This window comes from Schistocerca serialis, chromosome 8 (genome assembly GCF_023864345.2).
Source record: "Schistocerca serialis cubense isolate TAMUIC-IGC-003099 chromosome 8, iqSchSeri2.2, whole genome shotgun sequence".
Classification (NCBI taxonomy): domain Eukaryota; kingdom Metazoa; phylum Arthropoda; class Insecta; order Orthoptera; family Acrididae; genus Schistocerca; species Schistocerca serialis.
In genome coordinates this window covers 299,050,082-299,076,482 of record NC_064645.1, presented here as the reverse complement: position 1 = coordinate 299,076,482, position 26,401 = coordinate 299,050,082, and positions in this window count along the sequence as shown.

Below are 26,401 nucleotides of genomic sequence, written 5' to 3'. Positions count from 1 at the left end.
TCAGACGCGTCGCCGTGACAGAAGCTTCCTGTCAGTATATCTTTGTCTGTTGTCAAGCCGAGTGAGCTGACGTAGTCCTGAAGCCAGCGACGTGAGCTTGCAGTTCATTTCCGCGAGTTCGAGTCACTAAAGCTGCGATGACAAGAAGACATGGCCTTACAGAGGCCGAGATTCTAAACCACACAGAGAACGTTTCACTATTGCACTAGAGTGATGAATCCCATAGTGAGAAGAATACGAAGGACAACAACAATTTTGTTCCAGTGGAAACTGCTGACTCATGTGATTCAGATGGATCTTATTAACAACAAGCAGAGTTTAATCCATCTGACGATGACCTACTTTTTGCACAACGTATGCATGAACCACTCTACCTATGTTCTTAAACCAATCAGCACGCAGTCCACTGTACGACTTTCTTCTCTTATGCACTTGCTGCATTTACGGATTCTACCTGAAGACATGGATGTCTCCCATCGACGAACGAAACGTGTGCACAGTGTAGGGCAGGGCCTTCGACAAACACGAGATGCTCCGGTTGTTTAATGCAATGTTGCTTGCTTGTTAGTACTGACAATCCTACGTAAATGCCTCTGCTTTCGACCATTAAGTGAAGGTTTTCGACCACTGCTTTGCCCGTGGTAAGAGGTAACATGTGTGACTTGTTACTCTGTGAACGCTCTTGACACTGTGACAGGACTAAATACCCTAACTATTACCAAAATGGAATATCCAATGCGTCTAATATGTATACTGAGGTGATAAGTCATGGGATAACGATATGCACGTATCTAGATATCGGTAGTATAAAAGGGCACTGCAGTCACGGAGCCGTCATTTGTACTTAGATGGTTCACATGAAAGAGTTTACGACGTGGTTATGGCCACTATGGCCACACGGTGGGAATTAACTGACTTTCAACGTGGAATGGTCGCTGGTGCTAGAGGCATGGGACATTCAACTTCGGAAATAAGTTAGTGGATTCCATATTTCGAGACACATAGTGATAAGATGTCCCGAGAATACCAGTTTTTAGGCATTACCTCTCATCACCGACAACGCAGTTGCCGGCGGCCTTCACTTAGCGACCGAGATGAGTAACGTTTGCACAGTATTGACAGACAAACAACACTACGTGAAATAACTGGAGCAATCAATGTGAGACGTACGAAGAACGTATCCATTAGGACAGTGTAGCGAAATTTGCCCTTAATGGGCTATGGCAGCAGAGCAGACGACCCGACTGCCTTTGCTAATAGCACGACATCACCTGCAGCAACTCTCCTGGGCTCGTGATCATGTTAGTTCAAGCCTACACGACTGGAAAACCTTCGCCTGATCGGATGAGCACCGACATCAATTGATAAGAGGTAACGGTGTGGCGCGGAACCCACAAAGTCATGGACCCAAGTTGTCAACAAGGCATTGTGCAACTTGGTGGTGGCTCCATACTGGTGTGAGCTGTGTTTACACGGAGTGGACTAAGTCCTCTTGTCCAACTCAGCCGGACCTTGACTGGAAATATTTATGTTCAGCTACTTGGACACCATTTGCAGCAATTCGCGTTAACGAACAACAATAGAATTTTTATGGATGACAATGTGCCACGACACTGGGCCACAATTGTTCGCGGTTAGTTATAGCATACGCTTGACCATTCTAGCGAATTATTTGGCCACCCACGTCTCCAGACATGAATCGCATTAAACGTTTATGGGACGTAACTGAGAAGTCAGTTCGTGCGCAGTTCCTGCACCAGATTCACTTTCGCCCTTATGGACGTCTGTAGAGGCAGCTTGGCTCAACATTCCTGCAGGGGACTTCCAGCTTCTTATTAAGTCCACGCTAAGTCGAGTTGCTACTCTACACCAAGAAAGAGGAGACCTCACAGGATAGTGGGAGGTATCCCACCTCAGTCTACACATTCTTTACAACGCTTAGTCACTAAATCTTCTTATCATATATTTTCTCAACTCACACATATATCGTTTATAGTCCTGCCTAATAGTCAAATGTCTTCATTTCAAATATATCGTTGCATATACAAAAACCAATAAACACACTTTTTTCAACCATGTTAAATGCGTAAGGTTTTATTTTGGAGATATTTCTTAAGATATGTACATATGGCTGCGTATAGTACCATACTTTCTAATGAATGTTGTCTGGCGTTTTATCGTTTTTGTAATATAAGCTCGACAAGCAATTGTTGAGTATGTGTTTAACTGGCTTTATGGATATATGCCAGCCAGGCAATGGCTGAGTATATGTATGGCTGAGGTTGTGGAAATTAAACCACTATCGTGGGGTATGGAAAATGACTTGAATGAATGGCGACTTACGTGCATTACCTTCACTATCACCTCCTGCACCCAACTGCTTAATACAAAAATGCTTGTGGATTGCGTCTCTGGAAGATTTATAAAGGCATTCCGTATTTATTTTTTAATGAAGTGCTAGGTGATTAAATGCTTTGGACACTAATGTGGCCATAGATTTCATAACTCGAGCCACATTCATTCCCAAACACTATAAGCCGACAGCGATTTATATAGTTGGAGAAGTGATTAGTATTTCGTCGACATTAAGGCATGTTCCCATTTTTCTTCTTCTGCCAGCCTAAGAATCGTAGATGAAGTATTCTCTTACCAACCCGTAAGCATCTTGCCAATTTCTTCAGACGAGCTGTGGAGTGTTTGGTTCTGTTTTTGCACACACTCTTGTCTTGGCACGTAATTGTCAGAAATTTTAGTGTCAGTTGGTCCGCAGAGGTATAACGTTCAAATGTGGGTGAAATCTTACGGGACTTAACTGCTAAGGTCATCAGTCCCTAAGCTTATACACTAGTTAACCTAAATTATCCTAAGGACAAACACACACACCCATGTCCGAGGGAGGACTCGAACCTCCGCCGGGACCAGCCGCACAGTCCATGACTACAGCGCCCTAGACAGCTCGGCTACTCCCGCGCGGCGCAGAGGTATACTCGGCCAGAAGTGAGGACTTGGTATGTTTGCTTTATGTGTATTTCAGAGTATTATCTAAATGTTTTAAAGAGACCATCGTTTCCTTCATGTACTACATCTATTTTGCCTATAATTTTGCTGTAAATTACTTGTTTGATTTCCAGTTTAGTAATGCTGCAAGATAGGTAAATATTTTCATCTTGCACCTTTCCATGTTCAAAATACTACGGAAGTGTTTGCTCATTGGTTTCCTGTAGATTAACAGTTTAATTCCCTGATTAAATTCCTGTTTTTCTTGTGAACTTAGCCACGTGCTCATAGATCAGTTGGCCTGTGCTATGAAACAAGTTAAGGTTTTTGTAGTTGTTTATATGCAACCTACGTTTTGTTCTTTCTTTTCGTATGCTTTCTAACACTAATAGTGCTTTAATAGCCATTTCTCTGAACTATTCGCATACTCAAGAAGTACAAGCGACTATTGCATCTCACTCTATCTTTCCATATCAAAGTCGTGTGTCCTGCTCTTGTGGGTGGTACGATGAGCTCGCCACTAACAAATTAGTGACAATGGTTTGATTCCTTTTTTAATGTACGTAGAGTTATTGAGTTCATGTTCTTTGTTCAGTGTACCAAAAGACAATGTATGGTGTGTGAATTGTTATTGTAAATTTCAGATTTTTGCACAACAATCAGACCTTACCTTAGTTAATACGCTCTGATTAGGAATGATATACAAATGTGCCATGCGTTAACCTGGAATTTATTTAGCTACGAAATGGCTAATCGGCCTAGTTATCATTCTTGTTTGACACGATCACTTACTAGTAAAAGTAGGCTACTTTCTAAGTATTACTCTGGATGATCAAGTTTTAAATACCTCTATATGTGCAATTTATGTCATACATACAGTGTGTGAAGTAATATTAATGAATTTAAATACTTATAAAAGTGAATTGATGTAGTAGGGGTCGCTCCACTACTGGGCTGGAAACCCTTACTCTTTTGCCAGGACGCAGATCGAGGACCTGTATGGTGTCTTTACACGCAATACAACAATATTAAAGATGACTTCATTTACTACTTAGAACACAAGTCGTTGCCCTACCTTCTGCGAGCGCTGGCGGCTATGTAATCCGGATAGGAATCTGCTGCATCCAGCAGCGGAGTCAACGCTGTTAAGGACGCTGCATCATCTTGGAGTCGATGACAGCCTTGTCCAGCGGTTTGCCGCCTGCTGGCGAGGGAGGCACGCCCCCTGGGTAGCCCTGGTTGGAGATGGTGGTGATGGCGAGGTATGTGTTTGATTCACCCACCGTTTCGGGGAGTACTCAATCCCTCCCAGGTCAGGATTCTCTCATCAGGTAGAACCAGATGTCACATACCGTGATGTCGCCCTGAAAGCTGAACCTGGGACGCCAGCAGACTACTGCGATGCTGGAGTTTTAGTACAGCTTCTGCCCTGTACTGTAGACGTGTTAGTAGACCCGTGGACTACTCCCATCAGTGCTGGCTCCTGTTCTGACTTCAATACTGTGTACTTCTTGTCCGCGGTTACGGAATACTGATTTTCTTGTAAGGCATCAATCAGTCATAGATCAATACTTGAACAATGTCACACACCAATTTTACCTTACCATAAACAGAAAATCGAGTGCGAACGACAAGACTGCCATCGGTCCTACGGATCGACCGCTCTAGGCTACTTGGGGTAGAGTATTTACGTCGTCGAAGTGAGGCTGTGCCCTACGACGTGATTCGTAATGACCAAATCTATTCTGCTCTTCCTGACTCGTCAGAAGTCTTCAGTTACGCTAAACTTGGTTTACTAACTTCTTCCAGTAACTTTGCCGCTTAGTCGTCAAACCCTTGCTAGAAGATGTTACGACGATGTCTGATACATAATGTTACGAAGGCAATTCGGTCTGCACTCTTCTGACACCTTTCAGGTGAGCTCGCTCACAGTCTCGCTCAAGAATTTGACGTTGCGGTCTGCCTGACTGATTAACAATGTTGAAATTGCTTACGCTTCCCAGCTGGTGGCTGTTGATACTTTTGCGTGGCTGAGTAATGCCACCTGTTCGAATTAAGAAACTTTTGCTCTCCCATTTCCTTACTAATTTGTCATGCAAAATGCAAAATGAGGAAATTTGCCATGGAAAACTCCAAGTCCTCATTTATAACCTGTGGTTAAAATGTAATCGTTTGACATAGTGCAACTACATTCTATGTAATTCTGATTTTTATACATTTAGTAATTTTCGTTTTTGTATTATTTATTCCCATGTCGGATTGCTTCAGTCCGCATATTATCAATGATTCCAGGCAAACAATTCGGCAGTCAGTGAGGGTTGCTGAATGCTAATTTGATCCAGTGAATTCCTTTGGAAATTGTTGAAATAGTTACATAGTTTATAAGACACTCATTAATGTTGATGTGAGGCATGTTGATACCATAGTAATGACGTCACAAAGCACCATAATAAATAAGCAGCTCAGCTGAACTTGGACAGCTTTGGGGAGTTTCGAGTTACTTAAATGGCTCAAATGGCTCTGAGCACTATTTCTCGTTTCTTAGGATACCCACTCAATATCTATTTCGTTTCAGTACTGCCATTTGTGTAAAATTATCCATTATCACCTTAAAATTGAATGTAGAACTATTTAGCAGTTTCCATAACTCTTTGCTGAGGTCTTTTATCTCTTTATGAGTATGTGAATGCTTTGGGCACGGATGTGAATTATTTCCATGGAATAACTTTACCAACAGTTTAGTTAGACTCTTGCTTACATATGTCGTTAACAATACATCAGTTCCCAGATGATCAGATATACACTACTGGCCATTAAAATTACTACACCACACTGTCGGTTAAATTTCGCATCTGTAGCATGTCATCTTCGTGGTGTAGCAATTTTAATGGCCAGTAGTGTAGGATTAAGACGATTCTCGATAATATACTTACTTTACTTTTACTTTACACGTGGCTAAGGCCTTATCGACCATACACCTGCTCTACGAGCCTCTTACAATTATTTCTATCCAGGGAAATTGTTGTCCAATCAGAGTTGATGCCCATCCTAGCCGCATCTTCCCGGATATTCTCCATCCACCTAATTCGAGGTCTTCCTCTCCTTCTCTTTCCTTCTAATTTCTTAGTGGATGCTATTTTGGGTAGTCTGTTCTCCGGCATCCTTGCTACATGACCAGCCCAGTTCAGTCTTCTCTTCTTTAACATTTCCACAATGGTACTATGTTTGTACAGCTCCTGTAGTTCTTCATTTTTCCTTATCCTCCACTCCATGACATTTTCATCGAAGATTGGTCCAAATATCTTTCTTAGTATTTTTCTTTCAAATATCAACAGTTTTTCTTCATCTTTTTTCCTGAATGTAATAGCTTCACATCCATATAATGCTACTGGTACAATAGTTGACTGATAAAAACGGATTTTGAATTCAGTACTAAGTGATCTCATCCTTAAAATTTTGATACAGCTGTAAAAAGTTCTATTAGCTGCTGCTAGACGGGCGTCAATTTCTATTTCTGCTCTATTGTCTCTGCTAAAAAGACTCCCTAAGTACTTGAAGTGGTCAACTGCCTTGAAAGTGAGACCATTTACGGTCAGTGGTGTATTCTTTTGGAGTTTTTTACTTATGACTAGATATTCTGTCTTTTCTTCATTCACATGAAGTCCAGCTTTCTCAGCTATTTTGTAATAATTTTGCATCATCCTGATTAATTCAGCTTTTGAAGTGCTTATTAAGGCTACATCATCTGCATAAGCAAGTCTACTAATGTTCTGTCCCTGCAGTTGGATCCCTTGTGGATTAGTTTTGGTAAATTCTCTATCAATCTTCTCTAAGATAATATTAAATAGAATAGGTGAGATGGCATCCCCTTGTCTCAGTCCAGTGTACACCTTAAAATTTTCAGTTTCTCCTGCAGGTGTCTTAACTTTGCATATGGTTTCTTCCAAACACATTTTAATTAATTTGATTAATTTTAATGGTATTTCAAATTCTTTCATGGTGTTTAAGAGTGTCTGTCGGTGTATGCTATCATAGGCCTTCTTGAAGTCTATAAATAGAATATGGATATCTACATTAAATTCCCATGCCTTCTCATTTATTTGTCTCAATGTGAATAAGTGATCCAAAGTGGATCTGTTAGTGCGGAAACCACATTGGTAGTCCCCAATCAGTTCTTCGGTTATGGGAATCAGTCTGTGTAGTATACACATCGACAAAATTTTATACGTGACATCGAATAGGGCAATTCCTCTGTAGTTATCACAGACAAGGGGATCATTCTTCTTAAAGATGGGGCATATAATTGCAGTTTTCCAATCGGCCGGTATGTTTTCTGTCTCCCAAATTGTTTCAATTAAGGAATGTAGTTCTATTTCCAATTGTGGTCCTCCATTTTTTAAAAGCTCAGCATATACTTGGTCTTCCCCACAGGCCTTGTTGTTCTTTAATTTCTTTATTGTTTGTCTTATTTCATTTACTGATGGTGTGGTGACTTGTATATCAACTGTAGCTGGTTCTTCAAATGTAAAGTAATATTGTGGATCATTGCAGTTGAGCAGCTGTGTAAAGTATGTCTTCCATGTTTCTTGTATGTCATTCTTGTTTGTAAGTATTTTCCCATTATGGTCCTTTATAAACTGTTCCCTTTTAGTGAATTTTCCCAAGGACTTTTTTATATTCTGGTACATCTGCCTTGCTCTGTGATGCTTGAAATCATCCTCCGCTTCTCTTACCATGTTGTTGTAGTGTTTTCTCTTCTCTTGTCTTAGAGTTCGTTGTGTTTCCTTGCGGATTTTATAGTATCTCTCCTTTAGTGTAATATTGTCCATGTCTTGTAACCATGTCTTCCTCGCATTTTGCCTCTCCAGTACTCTTTCTTGGCACTTTATATTAAACCAGATTTTGTTAGTTCGTTTTCTTTTACCTATAGTTTTGGAAGCTACATCTTGAATACTGTCTCCATCTACTTTCCACGTCTTGCTGGTCACTATGTGTCAGTCTAGATTCCGATAAGTTAATTTCCATTTCTTTCCTAAAGTTTTCTTTTATTTTTTCTTCTGCCAGATTTTCTACATCGTACCTTTTAATTTCAACCCTATTTGTACTTTGTTTCTTTTTTAGCTTTATTTTCATTTGAGCTATGATTAACATATGATCTGTCTCACAATCTGCTCCCCTAAAAGTTCTAACGTCTTTAATACTATTTTGAAATCGTCTTTGGATGGCGACATGGTCAATCTGGTTCACTACTTTTCCATCTGGTGATATCCATGTCCCTAAATGAATGCGTTTGTGTTGGAATTTTGTGCTGCTTAATGTGAGACCATTTGCCATTGCAAAGTTTATGAGTCGCACACCATTCTCTGAACTTTCATCATGTAAGCTGTAATTCCCAATGGTTGGTTTGTAGATTTCTTCTTTTCCTACTTTGGCATTAAAGTCTCCTAACACTATTGTTACATTATGTCTACTTATTGAATTATATGTCTGTTCCAGTTGACTATAAAATTCTTCTTTCACGTCATCTTCCTTATCTTCTGTGGGTGCATGAACATTTATAAATGTAATATCAAACCACTGAGCCTGAATTGTAATGTGTGATATTCGGTTATTAATTGATTTGAATTCCTTTATTGTGTCAATTGCTGTTTTATGAATGTAAAAGCCCGTTCCAAATTCATGGCGCTGACCGCAGTCTCCATACATTAATGTCCCGTCTCCTATTTTCATTGATCCCGTTCCCTGCCATCTTATTTCTTGGAGCGCTACCAGTTGTACCTTGTAATTTCCTAGTTCGTTTATTAGTATTTGTGCGCTTCCTGGGCGGTATAGACTTCTGACATTCCACGAACCAAAAGAGAAATCCTTGTAACTTTGCCAATTTCTGTTCCAGTAAATTCTGTCCTGTTTCCGAGGCATACCTTGAGTGTCCTGACCGGCCATTGTTTTACATGAGTGGGTTGGTAGCCCTCTGCACAACCCCCAACCTGGAGGACCAGGAGTCTTGATTTTGGGGTACTCTACCCCTAGGGATTTGCCTTCACCATGGCTTAACGAGTCTTCCCTACCCGTGCTAGTTTTGGTCCACCCCGGGTATTTTATTTCCCCGGTACCCCCCATATCTGGAGAGCATTCCCCACTCCGCCACCCGGGGAGGCGCCCGATGGGGGACTAGCAACCCCACACGGGTTCGATAATATATCCTGTTTATATTTAAAAAAGTTTCTCAATTCAGTACCAAGTTCCTTGAATACATGTAGTATAAGAGGTGATCAAAAAGTTTCAGTTCGAAGGCTATACAGTCCAGAATCGGTATGCCGCCGGCTGGTGTGGCCGAGCGGTTCTAGGCACTTCAGTCTGGAACCGCGCGACCGCTCCGGTCGCAGGTTCGAATCCTGCCTCGGGCATGGATGTGTGTTATGTCCTTAGGTTAGTTAGGTTTAAGTAGTTCTAAGTTCTAGGGGACTGATAACCTAAGCAGTTAAGTGCCATAGTTCTCAGAGCTATTTGAACCATTTGAAACAAAATCGCCGTGAGCATTGAGGCAACCATCCCACCAAAGCGCCAGATTCAAGATACCCATTCGGTAAACCACCGTGTCCTACTGTTTGAATAAGTCTGTAATTTAAAAATGAACATGAACAGCACAACTGCAAGAAACTTCGGGTTTTTTTTTTTTTTGGATTACGGTATTCCATCTATTTTAGACCATTTTCAGACCTCACTGCGTTAGCGTTTGTGGAGTCGTAGTACCTGCACTGTTTGTAACCGCCGACTTCCATCTTTGTGTTAGGTCTGAAGATGGTCTAAAAAAGACCGAAATCGGTAACCTCAAAAAAAACTTTGTTGCGGTTGTGACTGTTCATAGTCACTTTTTTGTAATAAAGAAACCACTGTACTCCAAGAGAAAAGTTCTCAGAAATTACTGAGTCTGTAACTGCCTGCAGCACATCCTCGTCTGACACGAATTGTCGACCCTTCAAGGCACTTTTCAAGGAACCGAAGGCGTGATAATCACATGAGGATATTTGTGGTATGGGGACGAAAGTTACCATGAAGTAGCAGCACCCACTGCTGCAGTTTTCATGGACATTTCTTCTTAATTTCCCCATACATATTCTTCATTCACCAATGGATGGGGCTCTACTGGTGTTTGTGTCTCGGCAGCCAAGAAAAGAGCAACAACACAATCGTCCTGTTTCGACGCATTTATAATAGTGTAGCCACAGTCTCGTTTCGGCATTTTCCACACCCACTTTGCAAACATGTCATATTAATCCCTTGCCTAGAAGTTGCTGCTTATCTACTATCATCGAAGTCCCACTGCATTGCATAAACGCTGCAGCAACAACCGCAGATGGAAACAGTGTAATATCCCCTCACACTAGTTCAGTTTCATAGATCTGGTATAATTCAATTTTTCTTGAGATAGTTGCGTATCATCTTTATCTACGGTAATGATCGAAGCTCAAAAAATGAATTAAAATTTCTGCGACGGCTGGGACTTCTACCCGGGTCTCCTTGCTTACTAGACAGTTGTGTCAACCATTACACTATTACAGGATGGGAAAATAGGCTCAAGACGTGAATGCAAGTGTGTCTTACGGCGGACATTCGACTAGAGTAGTCCATGCAGGACTGTTAGCAATACTGCTGCAGTAGTGTAATGGCTAACACATCTGCGTAGAAAGCAAGGAGACCTAGGTTCAAGTCCCAGCTGTGGCACAAATGTTACTACAGTTCTGTTTCACGTCTGAATTTCCTCTCAACTTGTTGCCTCTATAGCGAAACACATCTGCAGACATTTCTTCAACTTAGAATTCTTTTCTTGTTTTTTTAATACTAGTACACGATTATTATGTTACAAATACGGTAGAGGTAGGTAGGTTTCTAAGGTAAATGTTACTGTTCATTCATCCACATTGTAGTTAACAGGGCGTGTCTGCAAAATTTGATTGGAAAGTCTTAGAACCTAAAACCACAAGCTGTTTTCCTTCCATACATTTCTCTCAACGTTCTTTCAATCACTCCCCAGCATCAATCCTGCCATGAATCACACGTGGCAGTGGGACCTGTGAAATCAGTACCTATGGAATGTGTAATGGTTCTAAAAGTTTAGTGACACACGTGAACAGTGATAAACTTTGGAAGAGTTAAGCTAATACAGTTCCCAGAACAGAATAGGCATAAGTGTTCCTATCAGTCAGAGCTTTTGATCCAGAGGGCTAGCACACAAATCAGTCACGATCCAGAGGTGACCTAAGATCTTCATGACTCTAAATGTACTTAAGTCTAGAGGGTTGTAAGCGCTGGCTCACCTTGCAGTCAGCAAAACTAGTTGATGAGCAATTCATTGAGGTTTGTTCCCAAAAATGCAATCCAATAAGGTGGCTACCTTATGGGTAGCTATTTTTGCACGGCACCTAATTGTACATTCGAATCTGCTATGACTGGCGACCTTAATCGTCCCTTTCGTGAGATCTCTCCTGCAGCTGACTATTAAAAGGTTGGAGGACGTCAGAAAATGAAGGTTTTTAATTTCGCTACCGAGAAACCTGTTTGTATTCCGAACTAAGGACGAGGAACCATCCTTAATTCTAAGGAAACGTTGAGACATTTACTGCAGATTTCCATGAAATCCTTAACGTACTCAACAAGATGAGGCTTATTCAGAGTGAAAAGTTTCTCTGAGTTTCCTGCAAGCACTGCAGCAAAATTTTCAGCAGACAATAACATTCAGTTAATGCAAGAGAAACGGAAAAATCACTCACTGTTCAACACCAGGGAAGCAGGTGTCAGTCAGGAGAATGCCAGTGACGCAATCTGGGGAAACCAGCAAGAAGATCAAATAAACAAAGAGTTCTGCAAAGAACATGAGGGGACACATTGTGCCAGATTCCTCCAGGCTGTGACATCACTTGAGTCAGAGAGTCATGCAGCGGTTAGAGGAATAGTGGCTGGTCATGAGCGGCAATAAGCTGTAGGCAGGAAAGCCAACTACCGATTCATGGTTTATCTCATACCAGCTTCTCTGATGGGATGAAGTAACCTTGATGTGCCTCTGAATAGGGAACTGTGCCATAACACATAGCTCCACACTCTGCCGTAAGTAACCCCCTCCCCCGTTTCAGCAATTCATTAAACATGATTTTTAAAGTGATGGTGTGTATTTTATGTTGTGCTGAAACGCGCAAGTAGCTGGGTATTCTCCCTCCATTGAATTTGCTGACTAAACGTCTGTGGTCAATGTTTTAAATTTTTCTGTTGTGTTTTAACTCCAGCCTACTGTTTTAAGGTGGAGATATAAGTGGCTGGCAAAGTGACTGGCTCATCGTTTTTAATCCAACGATTAGTCAGCCACAGCCATCAACTCTATCATTTTCTATCCACCGAATTTCTTCTTTCATTGTAAAAAAACTGGTGTGTGTGCGTGGCTGTGTTGTGTGTGTGTGTGTGTGTGTGTGTCTGTCTCTCTCTCTCTTTGTGTGTGTGTGTGTGTGTGTGTGTGTGTGTGCCTCTGTGTGCGTGTGTGTCTCTGTGTGTGTGTGTGTGTCTGTGTGTGTTTACATCTACATTTATACTCCGCAAGCCACCCAACGGTGTGTGGCGGAGGGCATTTTACGTACCACTGTCATTACCTCCCTTTCCTGTTCCAGTCACGTATGGTTCACGGGAAGAACGACTGCCGGAAAGCCTCCATGCGTGCTCGAATCTCTCTAATTTTAAATTCGTGATCTCCTCGGGAGGTATAAGTAGGGGGAAGCAATATATTCGATAACTCATCCAGAAATGCACCCTCTCGAAACCTGGACAACAAGCTACACCGCAATTCAGAGCGCCTCTCTTGCAGAGTCTGCCACTTTAGTTAGCTAAACATCTCCGTAACGCTGTCACGCTTACCAAATAACCCTGTGACGAAATGCGCCGCTCTTCTTTGGATCTTCTCTGTTTCCTCTGCCAACCCGACCTGGTACAGATCCCACACTGATGAGCAATACTCAAGTATAGGTCGAACGAGTGTTTTGTAAGCCACCTCCTTTGTTGATGGACTACGTTTTCTAAGGACTCTCCTCATGAATCTCAACCTGGCACTCACGTTACCAACAATTAATTATATGATCATTCCACTTCAAATAGTTCCGCACTCATATTCCCAGATATTTTACAGAAGTAACTGCTACCAGTGTTTGTTCCGCTATCATATAATCATACAATAAAGGATCCTTCTTTCTATATATCCGCAATACATTATATTTGCCTATGTTAAGCGTCAGTTGCCACTGCACCAAGTGCCTATCCACTGCAGATCTTCCTGCATTTCGCTACAATTTTCTAACGCAGCAACTTCTCTGTATACTACAGCATCATCTGCGAAAAGCCGCATAGAAAGTCCGACACTACACATGATATTTTAAGTGAGGGTTTGTATTTTATGTTGAGATGAAACGCACATATAGCTTGGTATTCTTCTTCCATTTAATTTGCTGACGAGACGTCTGTGGTCAATGTTTTAAAGTTTTGTGTAGTGTTTTAACTCCAGCCCACGTTTTTAAAGTGGAGATGTAAGTGGGTGGTTCATCGTTTTCAGTCCAACGATTATTCAGCCACAGCTATGAACCCTACAATTTTCTATCCACTGAATTTCTCCTTTCGTTATAAGTTTTCGAACTGGTGTGTGTGTGTGTGTATAGGATATTTGTATTGCAGTTCCTTTAGTGCTCTACTACCGTTATTCACACTCACCTTACAGAATTTTAGTTCGGACGCTGAAGATCTTGTTACAGTGAAGCCAGAATAACATATTATCAACTGCATCCCATACAGTTCTTACGTCAGTAAACACTGTATTTGAAGTCAGTGCTTTAAAATTTCTTCTTATTTCTTGTAGCTCTACATGTTATGTCTTCGTTTTATTGAGTTTTGTATGTGTGTCTTATTGCAAAAGTAGCTTTCAACATAAGTGAGATGCTTTTATTCCAATGAAGATCAAATATTAGGAAATGATACAGGTACATGTACAGATACTGATACAGAGTTTGATGAATTCCTGTACGGTGACACTTAGTGTGTGTCATGCGTAGTACATGACTTCTCTGAAACTGCGCCCACTATTGCTGTTTTTCACTCTGACTTGTCTAAATCCGAGAAGTACTTTTCGCGAAAAATTTTCTGGCAATTGTGTCATTATGCAGCGTAGAAGTGTACTATGTTATCTCCTAGAAGACAAATTCTTCTAACTTAAGTCAGGTACCATCGCTAGTCGCTTTTGAAGTTGCGAAGAATGGCGAAGAAGGAATAAGACATATTGACGACCTATGAAAAAATTATAAACATTTCTTTAGTGAAGTTTTGCGCCAAGAATCTAGAACAGAAACACAATTCACACAGGTACATATTCAAAAGAGTCAAATAATTTCTACAAAACATTCACGGCTGTAGTCTCAACTATTTCTTTAGCAACCACTAAGCAACTATAGGACTGATAAATATCATGTGTGAATTGATGACTTTAATAATTGAGCAAAACATTACACAGCACATTTAGAAGAAGATAAAAACAAAAATTAATCTGAAAAGTTTATTATTGTAAGTAAATTATATTCTTATCTATACGAGAGAACGCTCTGTTTCTGTGATTTATCATATTTTATTAAAACCCGTACCTGACGAAATAACAATTTCAATTAGCAGTTGTGTAAGAAAACTTCGCGTATGGTAATTTCGAGTTGTGTGTAAGGATTTCATGCTTTTGAGATACAATACATGGACTTAATGTATGTGTGAGTACTATACGGAATGATTACCACAAGAGGCCGCTGAAGACCATTGCTGCGTGGCAATCAGCTCAGATGCAAGTTGATACCACGACAAAGCAAATACTAGGAAACGCGTTATTAGAGATGGGACAGTCTTTAAAGACTGTGAATGCAATTTACTACGGGAAACGGCGTTCCGAAAACCAAGTACAGGAGGGCGCACGAAATGTGTTACCGTTTTGTTTTTGAGTATAAACTTATTGTCAATACAATCTGAAAGTAACATATACTACAATGAAGAGCTGTCTATGGAGATTTGTTCTAACTCAGCACATGCTCAAAATGTCCACCATTTCGTTTCCTAACTTCCTCCAAACGAACACTGAAGTTAGTGATTACCCTACGGCACATGTCTTCCGTAATTTCACTGCAGACTTGAAGAATAAGTCTTCTGAGCTCCATTAAATCACGTGGACGTTTCGGGAAAATTTTTTCCTTTAGGTACCGCCAAAGAAAAAAGTCACATGGATTGAGGTTTGGACTATTGGGTGGCCAATTTTGTCCGTCATTGAAGCGACTTGGAAACCTGAGTGAAATTATCCGCATGTCGAAATGCTTGTGTAAAATCTCCAACACAGTGTTTGCAGTATGTGACCTTGCTCCATCTTGCACGAACCTCTGCATGTTGAAGGGCAAGGCAGTAGCAAGAAGCTGTGAAATGAAGCTATTGCGAAGCATGCTCAAATAATGCTAGCTTTACACAGTTTCTTCAGAGAAAAAGGGTCCAATAAGTCCGTGACTGGAAATTGCTGCCCACGCTGTAATCCTCGGAGCATAATGTTGTCGTTCATGAAGCACTTGTGGGTTTTCAGTGGCCCAAAAGCGTACATTTTGTTTGTTAACCACACCGTCTAAATGAAAATGCGCCTCGTCTGAAAACCTAACGTTGTTGAGAGTTTCTTCCATATCCTCCGCCCACTGAGCAAACAGTAGTCTCTGCTGCTTGTGTTCTTCAGTACATATGGAGGTCACTTTTAAGAATGCGTTGAATGGAGTGTCTGGATACTCCTAGTTGCACTGCTGCCTTTCTACACGATTTCCCGGGACTTCTCTGTACAGTAACTCGTACCGCTTCAATATTCTCCGGCGAACAAGCACGCTTAGGTTGAGGTCGCTTCGCTTCCGATACTGTTCCTTTCTGTACAAATTTATCGTACAACCTGTGGATGGTCTTCTTGCAAGAGACTCATTGTGTGTTAAACTGTTGTCGGAAACGCCTCTAAGTCACAACAACGCCTTTCGTTTCATGAAAAATTAACACAGTTGCCGATCGTTGCTGTGTCGTCAGTCTTCCATTGTCAGCCATTGCTGCTTACTAGTCTCCTAGCGGCAGTATCGTGAATTACACGTCATTTTGTAACTCACTTGTTTTTCCAAGCTCTGCTGGTACTGCTGTAGAGATCCCAGCGGGATATCTAATCTGCGTCGTAAATTGTGAAAGAAACAATTGGTAACACATTTCGTGCGCCACCATGTATAATCTTTAAATTACATGACAAAATTGTAGTATTGGTCAGGGACCTAGGAATCCTATCCAGCATCTATTGTCCCTGCTAACTAATCACGAAATCTTTTAATATGATTTCGGCTACAAGTAAAGAACTGCGCTCACGTTTCAACTTGAAATGACGAGATAAAGCTTTATGTTCAAGTGGTATTTAAATCCAGCACTAATTGACTATTAACGAAGCATAATGAAGCACTAGGTATTTAAATTTTTTACCCACAGGGTGATGTCTGAGACTACGAAATGGGATTCGAGTCCGCCACCTGCCACTGTTCCTTCCTAGTCACGAATAGACGCTAAATATCGGCTTAATTCAGCTATAGTGACATGTACGGAAGTTTTAGCTGAAAATAACGTGACAAATATTTTTGCGCCGACTGGGAGTCGAAGCTGCACGTATCATTGTTGTTGACTACACTAGAAGAAATTCTTTTCCACCAGAAGCTAGGAGTGGCATGTTTGGGCGTGGATAAATATAATGAAATGCCCTGTGTTGAATGTAAGTGGATACCGGCACCATTCTATATTGTTTGAACGCCTGAGGGATTTTAAAAATCAGAATTCTTTTTCATCTCTACTTTGGTTTGTTTGTTTTGTTTTAGGGCGCAAAAAACAACTGGGGTCATACGCCTCCAAGTCAAATCTATATAACACGAACATAGAGAGGAGGGAAACGACTACACGTCAGTCCCAATGGAAAGAATAGGGGAAAACTAAATACAGGCTAGTGGAAAAAGAGCTAAAAAAAACACCATACAAAAATGTATGACCAAAATTAAAAACTAAATGGTCTTCACAATATTGCTTCGGCGGATAAAAAGTAAACGCGGTCGACAGCCCGCACATCGTACACTAAAACGGTTGATTAATCAGACGACGAACCCAAGCTGGAACGTAAATTTTTAAAACAAGGGCATTCCAGCAGGAAGTGGTGACAGTTGAAATTTGGGCGCAATGCGTACAAAATGGCAGGGTAGCGCCACTGAGCAAATGACGATGGCTAAAAAGGCAGTGCCCAATACGCAGCCGAGTTAAGGGGACCACACCCTGCCCATCTAACCCATGTTAATTTAGGCAAGAATTTGACCAATTTCTGAAAAAACCACTTGATACAGGACCATAATATCTTCACTGTGTGTTACATGATGCTAATAGTCAACTGTACTAAAATCTATCCATTTTATAGTTTTTAAGAAATTTATTAACAATAAATATTAAGTTTTTTCTGCAGAAAATATTTTTTGTTAACTTCGTAATGGGGGAATATTAATTAATGTAGTGCCAGAAGTTGGTTTTTATATTATGCAGAGTCTCTGAAAATTTCATTCATTTATCTATGACAGCTTCTGATATAATGGGGCAAATATACTGAAAATTTTAGTTTGCGGGAAATTGACTTTAAAGCAAAAACTTTTGAAATTGGTTACTTATAGTTAATTAAAACTGTCCTGCTGGATATTATGGCCCTTCATTGGCCTCTAGCAGGTCTTCCAGCTTCTTATTCACCTTTCTGGATGTTTGTCTTGCTTTCTTGGCCGTATTAGATGCAGACCTGTCTGCATCGGCTATCCTCATCTTGTCGCAATCTTGCAGCCCAGTGATCATATTTTCACCAGGATTAATTCCCAGCTTTTTCAGTACCCAGCACTTTCCACAATTTAATGTAATAACAGCATCATGAACTCCTAGTTTCATTGTATGCATGTCTACAAATACAGTTTTAGGAAGGCGGTTCCAAATTATGCTGTTGAAACATTCATTTGGGTTCTGTGTCTGCCCATGCAGACATTTCCTTAGACGACCAGGATGAGCCAAGTCTCTGAAAATAGGTTTATTTGCTGTAATAATAGCAGCAGGAAGAGAATGCTGGTGAGAATAAGATTCTAGAGTTGTCTGAGCCCTATTGTATTTGCACCACGAATTTTCTCCTCATGGACACAACTCACGACATGGCTTATCATCAGTAGAGGACTTATGGAAGAATACGGCCCAAACATCTTTCTTCATTGCTTCCAGATTTTCTTTGTTTCTCCTAATTGGCTGCCCATAGTATACCTGCAAGTTTTCTAGTTCAGTTTCAGTTAACCGACCCTGTCAGGTCAACAATTTTCCACCTTCTATTTTTTCCTCTCATATCAACAGTTAGTTTTCTCAGCCTTGTTCCAAAACGTTTTTGAACATGGCCTACACATTCTATATTGCTAATAATGGCATCTCCATATGGCTTAGAGTTCACCACATTGTTGTATGCCTTACTGGCACCATCGCCCAAACATTTGGTGTACCGTACACCTCTTGTTTCTACGGAGCGATGAAATATTTGTTGTACTCCATGAACTTCCATACCACCAGTTGTTCCTCTAAAATTAGCCTCGCAGTTGTGTTCTTTATGTTCATTGACTTTACAACATTTCTAATATTTAGACATTATCTACACATCTAACACTTTACCGGTGTCTACAATCGTGGCAGTCACTACTCCTTTCAGAGAAGTATGTCCTCTTTTCCGCTAACTTCCACCAAGTGCAACTGCAATATCCGAACATCCATCATTTTCTTCCACTGCTTCCCTAGCAGCTAGTTTCATGCTTTCCTCACTGACCTCTTATACAGCTTTCTCTAATTTTGCAGTCAGTTTTATTAGTTTATTTGGTGGTTGGTGTAAGTTCATCACTGAACAAAATGTTATCCCTGCAGCCATGCCCTTGTCAATGGATCGTAAGGCATAAACTAATCTAGTATTGATGTCATAAGGGCCACTTGCATCTGGTTTTGAAGAACTCATAAATGAAATCACAGCTTAGCATTTAGTGCAAATTAAATCCAAAGCAATTGCTAGGCCTTTTCTCCTACTGGCACTTTCACATATATTCACACTCTGTGAGTCACCACACTGTCTACATTGTACAAATTTAGAAATTACATTTGATAATATTCTAAAATTTATAATAATTGTAGAGAAATTACGGATCTCACCAAAAACATCCTTGCTGACAGTCATCTATAACTCTAAGTGGAGTCTTTATGTGCCTTGGTAAGAGAATATGAAACAATATTTTCTTTATGTGAATCTATTTTCGTGTAAAAATATGTTCTAAATATGATGTTTGAAATACGGTGAAATCTCGGGGAAAAGAAATCAAGAACGTTCCGCATTAACGAGAGGCAGATCTACGAAACCAACTAGTACAAGCTATAAAGCCATCTTTCGATATGCGTTACAGTTTTTTGATAAGGTGATGGTATCTTAAAATTTGTCATCAGCTATACAGTTAAGTCAGTTTAAATGAATTTACAGCTCCATTGTTGTTGTGTTCTTCAGTCCAAAGACTGGTTCGATGCGAGTCTCCCAGATAGTCTAGCCTGTGCAAACTTCTACTGCAACCTGCATGGAATTTCCATTGAACCTGCTTCGTCTTTTGTGCAGTTTTTACCACGAACTTCCCTCCATTAACAAATTTACGATTCCTTGATGCCTCAGGATGTGTCATGTCAACCGAGCCCTTCTTTTAGTCGACCTGTGCCATACACTTAATTTGTCCTGTTTGATTCAGTACCTACTCATTAGTTATTCGATCTATCCATCTAAGTTTCAATATTCTTCTGTAGTATCACGTTTCAGCTCCTTACAGTCTGTTCCTGTCAGAACTCTTTACCGCCCACTTACCAGTTCCATATAAGGCCCACGTCACACAAGTACCTTCAGAAAATGCTTCCCAGCAATTATATTCATATTGTGTATTAACAAATTACTCATTTACAGAACTGTTTTGTTGCTATTTCCAATACGCATTTTATACCTCCCCTGCTTATGCGATCAGCACTTATCCTGCTGCCGTATATAACGAGTCGTTTACTTTATTCTCTCATTTCCTAATCTGGATCCCTCAGCATCGATTGATTTAATTCGATTGGACTCCATTAAGCTTGTCCTACTTTTGTTAATCGTCATCTTCCAATCTCTTTTCAAGACACTATGCACTATATTCAACTGCTTTTCCAATTCATTTGCGATCTCTGCCAAAATTATACTGTCGTCATCAAACCTCAACGTTTTTAATTATTCTTCCTGAATTTTGTCTTCCAAAATGTTTCATTCATTTATTTTACAGTTTGCTCATTATACAGATTGAATAACATCAGGAACATGTTACAAACCTGTCTCACTACCGTCTGTTACTGCTTTCCCATCATGTTCCTCGACTTTTGCAACTCCAGCGTGGTTTCCGTATGAGTTCTGAATAACCTTTTGTAACGCCGGAAATGCATATCCTCCTATTTCCATCTATTGTACTATAATTTGTTTTCCTTTGTTTTGTTACCTCAAGACATGACATTTCTGTCTCTTTATATATTGTAATTGTTTTACTGTTTGTATATATATATTTATGCACTCATGTCGATGTATAATTGGTTTGTTTCGTAAACACTATTTGTATTTTTACGCTGGGTCTTGCCTAGGGAAAACTGCTATCAAACGATTACGTCGACAGGTCGTGTGAAGAATCAAAGTGTGTAGGATCTTTGGTAGTGTTAACTCTGCCGCGTGGAGCGCGGGCAGAACAGAGGGAGTCTGGCGGGAGTAGCGAGTGGAGCAGGTGTGTTGTGTGACGCTCCCGCGAGTTGCCGCGCTTTCAGGGTTTGGCAGCATGTAATTGCGCTCGACTCGCGATGATAGTTTCTGACATGGTGTCGCGGACGGGAAGCATTAGCTGGCGCACATCAAGAGCCCGTTTCGCCTGGTGACCGTGTCGAGAAGAAGGCGCGCCAACATCCAGCTTCTGCAACAGCGACGGCCGACAATGAGTGACTGTCGCCACCTCCTCGATCGACGGCTTCAAACCTTCAATCAACCAACAAGGAAGACTAAAAGCACGTAAAGTTTCAGAACTGTATGGCAGACCTCAGCTTTTCAAATTGTTCCATTTGCCTCGCAAAATTACAGCAACTTAGCATGAACCTTTGTTGCTCATTGTCCCAATTGCATTGCCAAGCAGGGTCCCTTCCTTTTCCGAAATGAACCCGAGTGTCGTTGAAATTCAAACGCCAGCATTAAAATAATATAATTAGATTTCACTGCTTTAATTTCAAAGTTCAGTAGCTGGCTACAATATTTAGGTTACACGAGCACAAATTTAGAGTGCGAGTTTTGTTAGCATATTTTAGCTTACCTGTGACTGCAGCTCAGCTTGGTACGCACTAAATTTTACTATTGTTAATAGTTCAGAATCATTTAATTCAAGTTCAAAGTAAAATCTCTTGTTTCTAAATTGCGTAGAGTCAAGTTGCTTTTGAAATGATTGTTGAGGTAGTCCAAGGCTAACCGTATTTTACTGGATTTCGATGTGCTTCAGAAAGAAAGCTCACTATTTACTTCAGTCACTAAATTAACTTTCGATTTTCCGGTTTTATTAATTCTTTTGCTAAATTAAGTCAGAGTGTAGCGAAATTTATTACTTCTGACAAACTTTCAGTTTTCACACTACACGTGTCAACCTTCAGTTGCCACGCTTCTAGTGTTAATTATATGTGTAATAACCTTTCTTTTTCAGTTACTATAGTAATTGTCCTTAGGACTGGCGACCGTGATTTCCCCCAAATCTCAAATATCTAATTACCGCTAGTTAATTGTTAACGTAACGGCCGCACATTTACTTTCTTTATTAACTTTACCCCTTTTCAAAATTAATTTCCACCAGTTTCATTTGCATTTTTCCTTTCATTTAGATGTAACCCTTTCCTCCCTCTTTACCGATAGATTAACTTCGGTGACGATTGCTTTTCCCAAATTTCCATTAGGTACACGCGGTTTAATTTTTCACTGTCATTAAGGTCGATAAGTGAGGGGGGAGGTTACACTTTTACTCCGTGTATTTTATTCACAGTACCTTCAGAATTTTCAGTAGTTTATTCCAGGCAGCATTTTGCTTGTGTTTTTGTTTCTTTGATGTCAACTCTAGCAAATGCACGAGCTACGTTTTTCAAGGTAAGTGTCTTGTGTGTTAGTATATGAGAGTGAAAGTTAGTTTTATGTTACAATTTTAATACTGTCATGTTTGCTTTAATGATACACTTGTAAGTGAACTCTCCCACTGTTACCTCGATTGGCCGTGTATCTGAGGGGTGGGAGAACGAGGTTAAGCTTTTCTATCTTAGTAACAGCAATCGCTTTCAATCGTAAGGTTTTACCGGCGATCACCGATCACACGAAGATAAAGTCAGCCAAAAGTGCACGTAAATATATAACTAAAAAAAAACACGTTAAAGAAAATTTAGAAACTAAATGAAAAAGAAGACTGACTAATGAAGTCAACACAACTATGATTACGATTTAAAAGTGGAATACTCAATTTTCATGCTACTCAACTTGAATAATAAAAATTGTAGCGATTGCAGTTTCTTTGAATAAAATAGCGACATATTTGGTGGAGTCCCCCATACATTCAGCTAACCCAGTTGTAAAATCCAACTCCAAATCTCGACGAATTTGTAATTTGGAATTTCTTCAGTTATATTGCGCTACTACTCATAGAAGTTCATCACAATGAACAATCAACAGCGGCAGTTTAATATTTTCCAGTCGCAAGAAAGAACACATTACTACTAGACAGTAGCGCGACAAAGGCTCAGACCATGTCGCTGCTCAAATTCTGTCCGTGAATTTTCTAAATGTTGAACTGGTGGAACTGTACTGCCGCTCAGAAAACTTAGTCCACCTTCCGTCTCTGCCGACTAGCAAGTAATGTATTCCTAGGTCCCTCCCAGAAGCACGAGCCTCCAGCTGAACACCGCGATGCATTCCGCTCCTGTCTATTACAATCTTGGGAAGCTACACCATGATATAAACGTCTTCAAGCTGATTAATCTCTCACCTACCAGATCATTCTAACATGAATATTATTGCGAAGAAATAACACTGAGTGATACCATCATGCACTACATTTAGATGAATTAGACATAAAGAAAGATACATGTAAATCACTGTGCCATATCATAAATGTTAACATACTTCTATTCTTCGCCGCGCGGTATTAGCCGAGCGGTCTACGGCGTTGCAGTCATGGACTGTGCGGCTGGCTCCGGCGGAGGTTCCAGTCCTCCCTTGGCCATGGGAGTGTGTGTTTGTACTTAGGATAATTTAGGTTAATTAGTGTGTAAGCTTTGGGACTGATGACCTTAGCAGTTAAGTCCCATAAGATTTCACACACATTTGAACATTTTTTCTATTCTTCCTTATGATACACTAAGATCATGATTAACACACACCAGATTTAAACTACCACTCATTTCCAAAACGATATGATTTAATCTACCAATATAATATATAATTTGGCACATAAATGTCGTTTAGAACTGATATTAAACTTATTTTGAGAAACGTCAAAGGTACAAGGGGAGACATGCTGACGTCATATTAGTGTTTCTCTGGATACTACGGCACTCTAGCTCATTTCATTGAAACGTGTACATTAAATTCGTCATTACAATAGTGCCATATGGGCTTGAGATAACCCATGTTATTACTTCTTACTGTACGAATAAGCTTGAATTTGGCATATTGTTGACGAGTTTAGATGCGCTGGTTTGCCAGTAGCTTAATTTTAAATTTTCGATAAAACATTGTTTATAAAAAAACTGTAACACTTCTGCGCCACATGTCCTACAATGAAGTGGAATGTTGCTGTGAACTCATGACATCAAGACGTATAATTATTTATCCTCATATTCTGTGAAACTCCTTTAGATTATATTTCTGTATTTTTCATTTATATCGATGTTGTATCCAATACACAGGCGTGCACGTTTCCCCTAGCTCCGAATTTCCCCTGTCGCTACCTTTCGCCTAATCCCTTTGTGCAACTCACTAAGGTCTCCGTGTCGGACTAGTTCGCTACCGTGTGGCTTGCTCGTGTTCCAACTAAGAGCAAACCAATTTTGTAAATTAGCACTCTCTGATACGTTTTTGAATAGGTTTCGAGGGATGGAAGTGGATTACTGAATAAAAAAATAGAGTGATATTTAAGAGCGACCTGCAGCTATTCATATAATTGCAGTGTTACAACGAGGGCTATAATGCTTGTTAAAGTCCCTCTAGTGGCTAAACAACATTTACTTTTTTTTTTACTTTAGACTAAGATCTGTTTGAGGCGGTTTTTTGGGGTGGTCAAGGTAAATTTGACACAATGTATATTCTTTCCACCATTAAGCTTCTCCTTCCTTCCTTAGCATTCGTTTGCCATCTTGCCGCTTGTAATTCATACCCTAGCTTCTCTATTTTCCACGATTTATTTAATTTTTCTATGGGAAGCGTTTGTCTTAGTCATACATGCTTCTACTACCTTGCATTTGTCGTAGCAACTGCTATTTAGTCATTTTGCATCTTCTGTCAATTTCACTTTTTAGTCGTATATCCTTTCACTTGGTTTGCTTGCTGCGTTTTTGTATTTTCTCCTTTCAGGTAAACTCGATATCTCCTTTGTTATCCAAGTGTTCGAATTGGGCCTTGCCCTTTTTGCTTACTTGTTCCTATGCTTCCTTTTCTACTTGAACTCTAAAAGATACCTTTTCCTCTTCTCTTACATTATTTTTCCTTGTACCAGTCAGTCCTTTCCTAATGCTGCCTTTCAAACTCCTAACGACTTTCATTTTATCTAGGTCGCATCTCAATAATTTTTGATCTTTCTCCAGTTTCTTCACTTTTAGCTTGCAGTTCATTAGGAACAAATTATGGTCAGAGTAGACATCTGCCTATTATGTAGCACAGCCACTGCTGAGTAAAATGGGGACACTGCATGTCTGTTGCAAAGTCCATGATCGTAGGCGAGCACAGAGTCGACCACATACCGCTTAGTCACATGCAACAACAATGTCATCGGCCAATTCCACTTTGCAGGTCAAATCAGGGGGCAATACTATAATAATGACGACACAGCGGAAAGGAGACGACGACATCAGCGTAGCAGTTACTACACATATAGCCAGAGTTTTGTTAACGCGTATGACGTTGAAAGTGCTGGTTTGACAAAATAAGTATGCCCCATGACAGTATAAATAACCACCATTCTTGGTCAATGGGATCCCTATCTCACAGCACCACCTACAAAATGAAATCTACACCTGTCCATGAAGCGACTTGGTTCTACGAACACCCATCAACAGACTTGACCTCCACCACTAGCAGACTTACTGCTGACTCTAACAAAGGGTTGATAGATGGAAGATGATCATGTATTTAGAAGTAATAGCAAAGCTGCTACCCATCTTTAGAACTGCAGGTTAGATTGGTCTTTCCACAGGTACGTCCACATTTTGGTTGCACCTCGAATATCGCTATGGGTATAGAATCCTAGCAAGGTCTACAATTCATGAACTTTTAGTCACTGATCTGAAATATTTGATAGCTGACTGTGATGCACATCAAAAAGTACATCTTTTTCCTCTCCAGAAATCTACCGCATAAGCGCCAAAGAATTCTTAGTACAACACGCATTGCATTTGTCGCCATCTTTCGCGTTTTTAGTTTCCACTTTCTTCCCCCCTTGTTCACTGACCCTTATACCCTGACTGACTGACACGAACCCTTACAAGTGCAAATACGTTTATGTTGGTACCTTAAGACATGTACGCATTACTGTGATGGTTGTTTTTTTTTCTGGGTCAAACAGCCTTCCCACAGTCACGTAACTAACATTGCAACCTGATGTTTCCTGCATGGTCAAACTGCATCATTAAGTGGACTACATCTGTCAATATAGCCTAACAGTGTGGCGTCCACACATCCACACTTCAGCATATTATCTGCCACTCAGGGAAAATAAGCATTAATCGCTTGCTCTTCCCACATATACTTTAAGATACTAACCAACTTAAAAACATACTACTCTTAATTGCTGTAATTATTGATCTGCAAATGGCGTAACATTGGGGTCATGTTGTAAAGTACACCATCCTCTGTCCAATGGAAATAACTGCAATTTTGTGTACCCATATTTTGGTATATACAAAATCATTCCACCTTTCAAGACTCCAAAAGGATACCTTTACTTAAATCAAAGCTGTAGCTGATTCTCGTTATTGATCA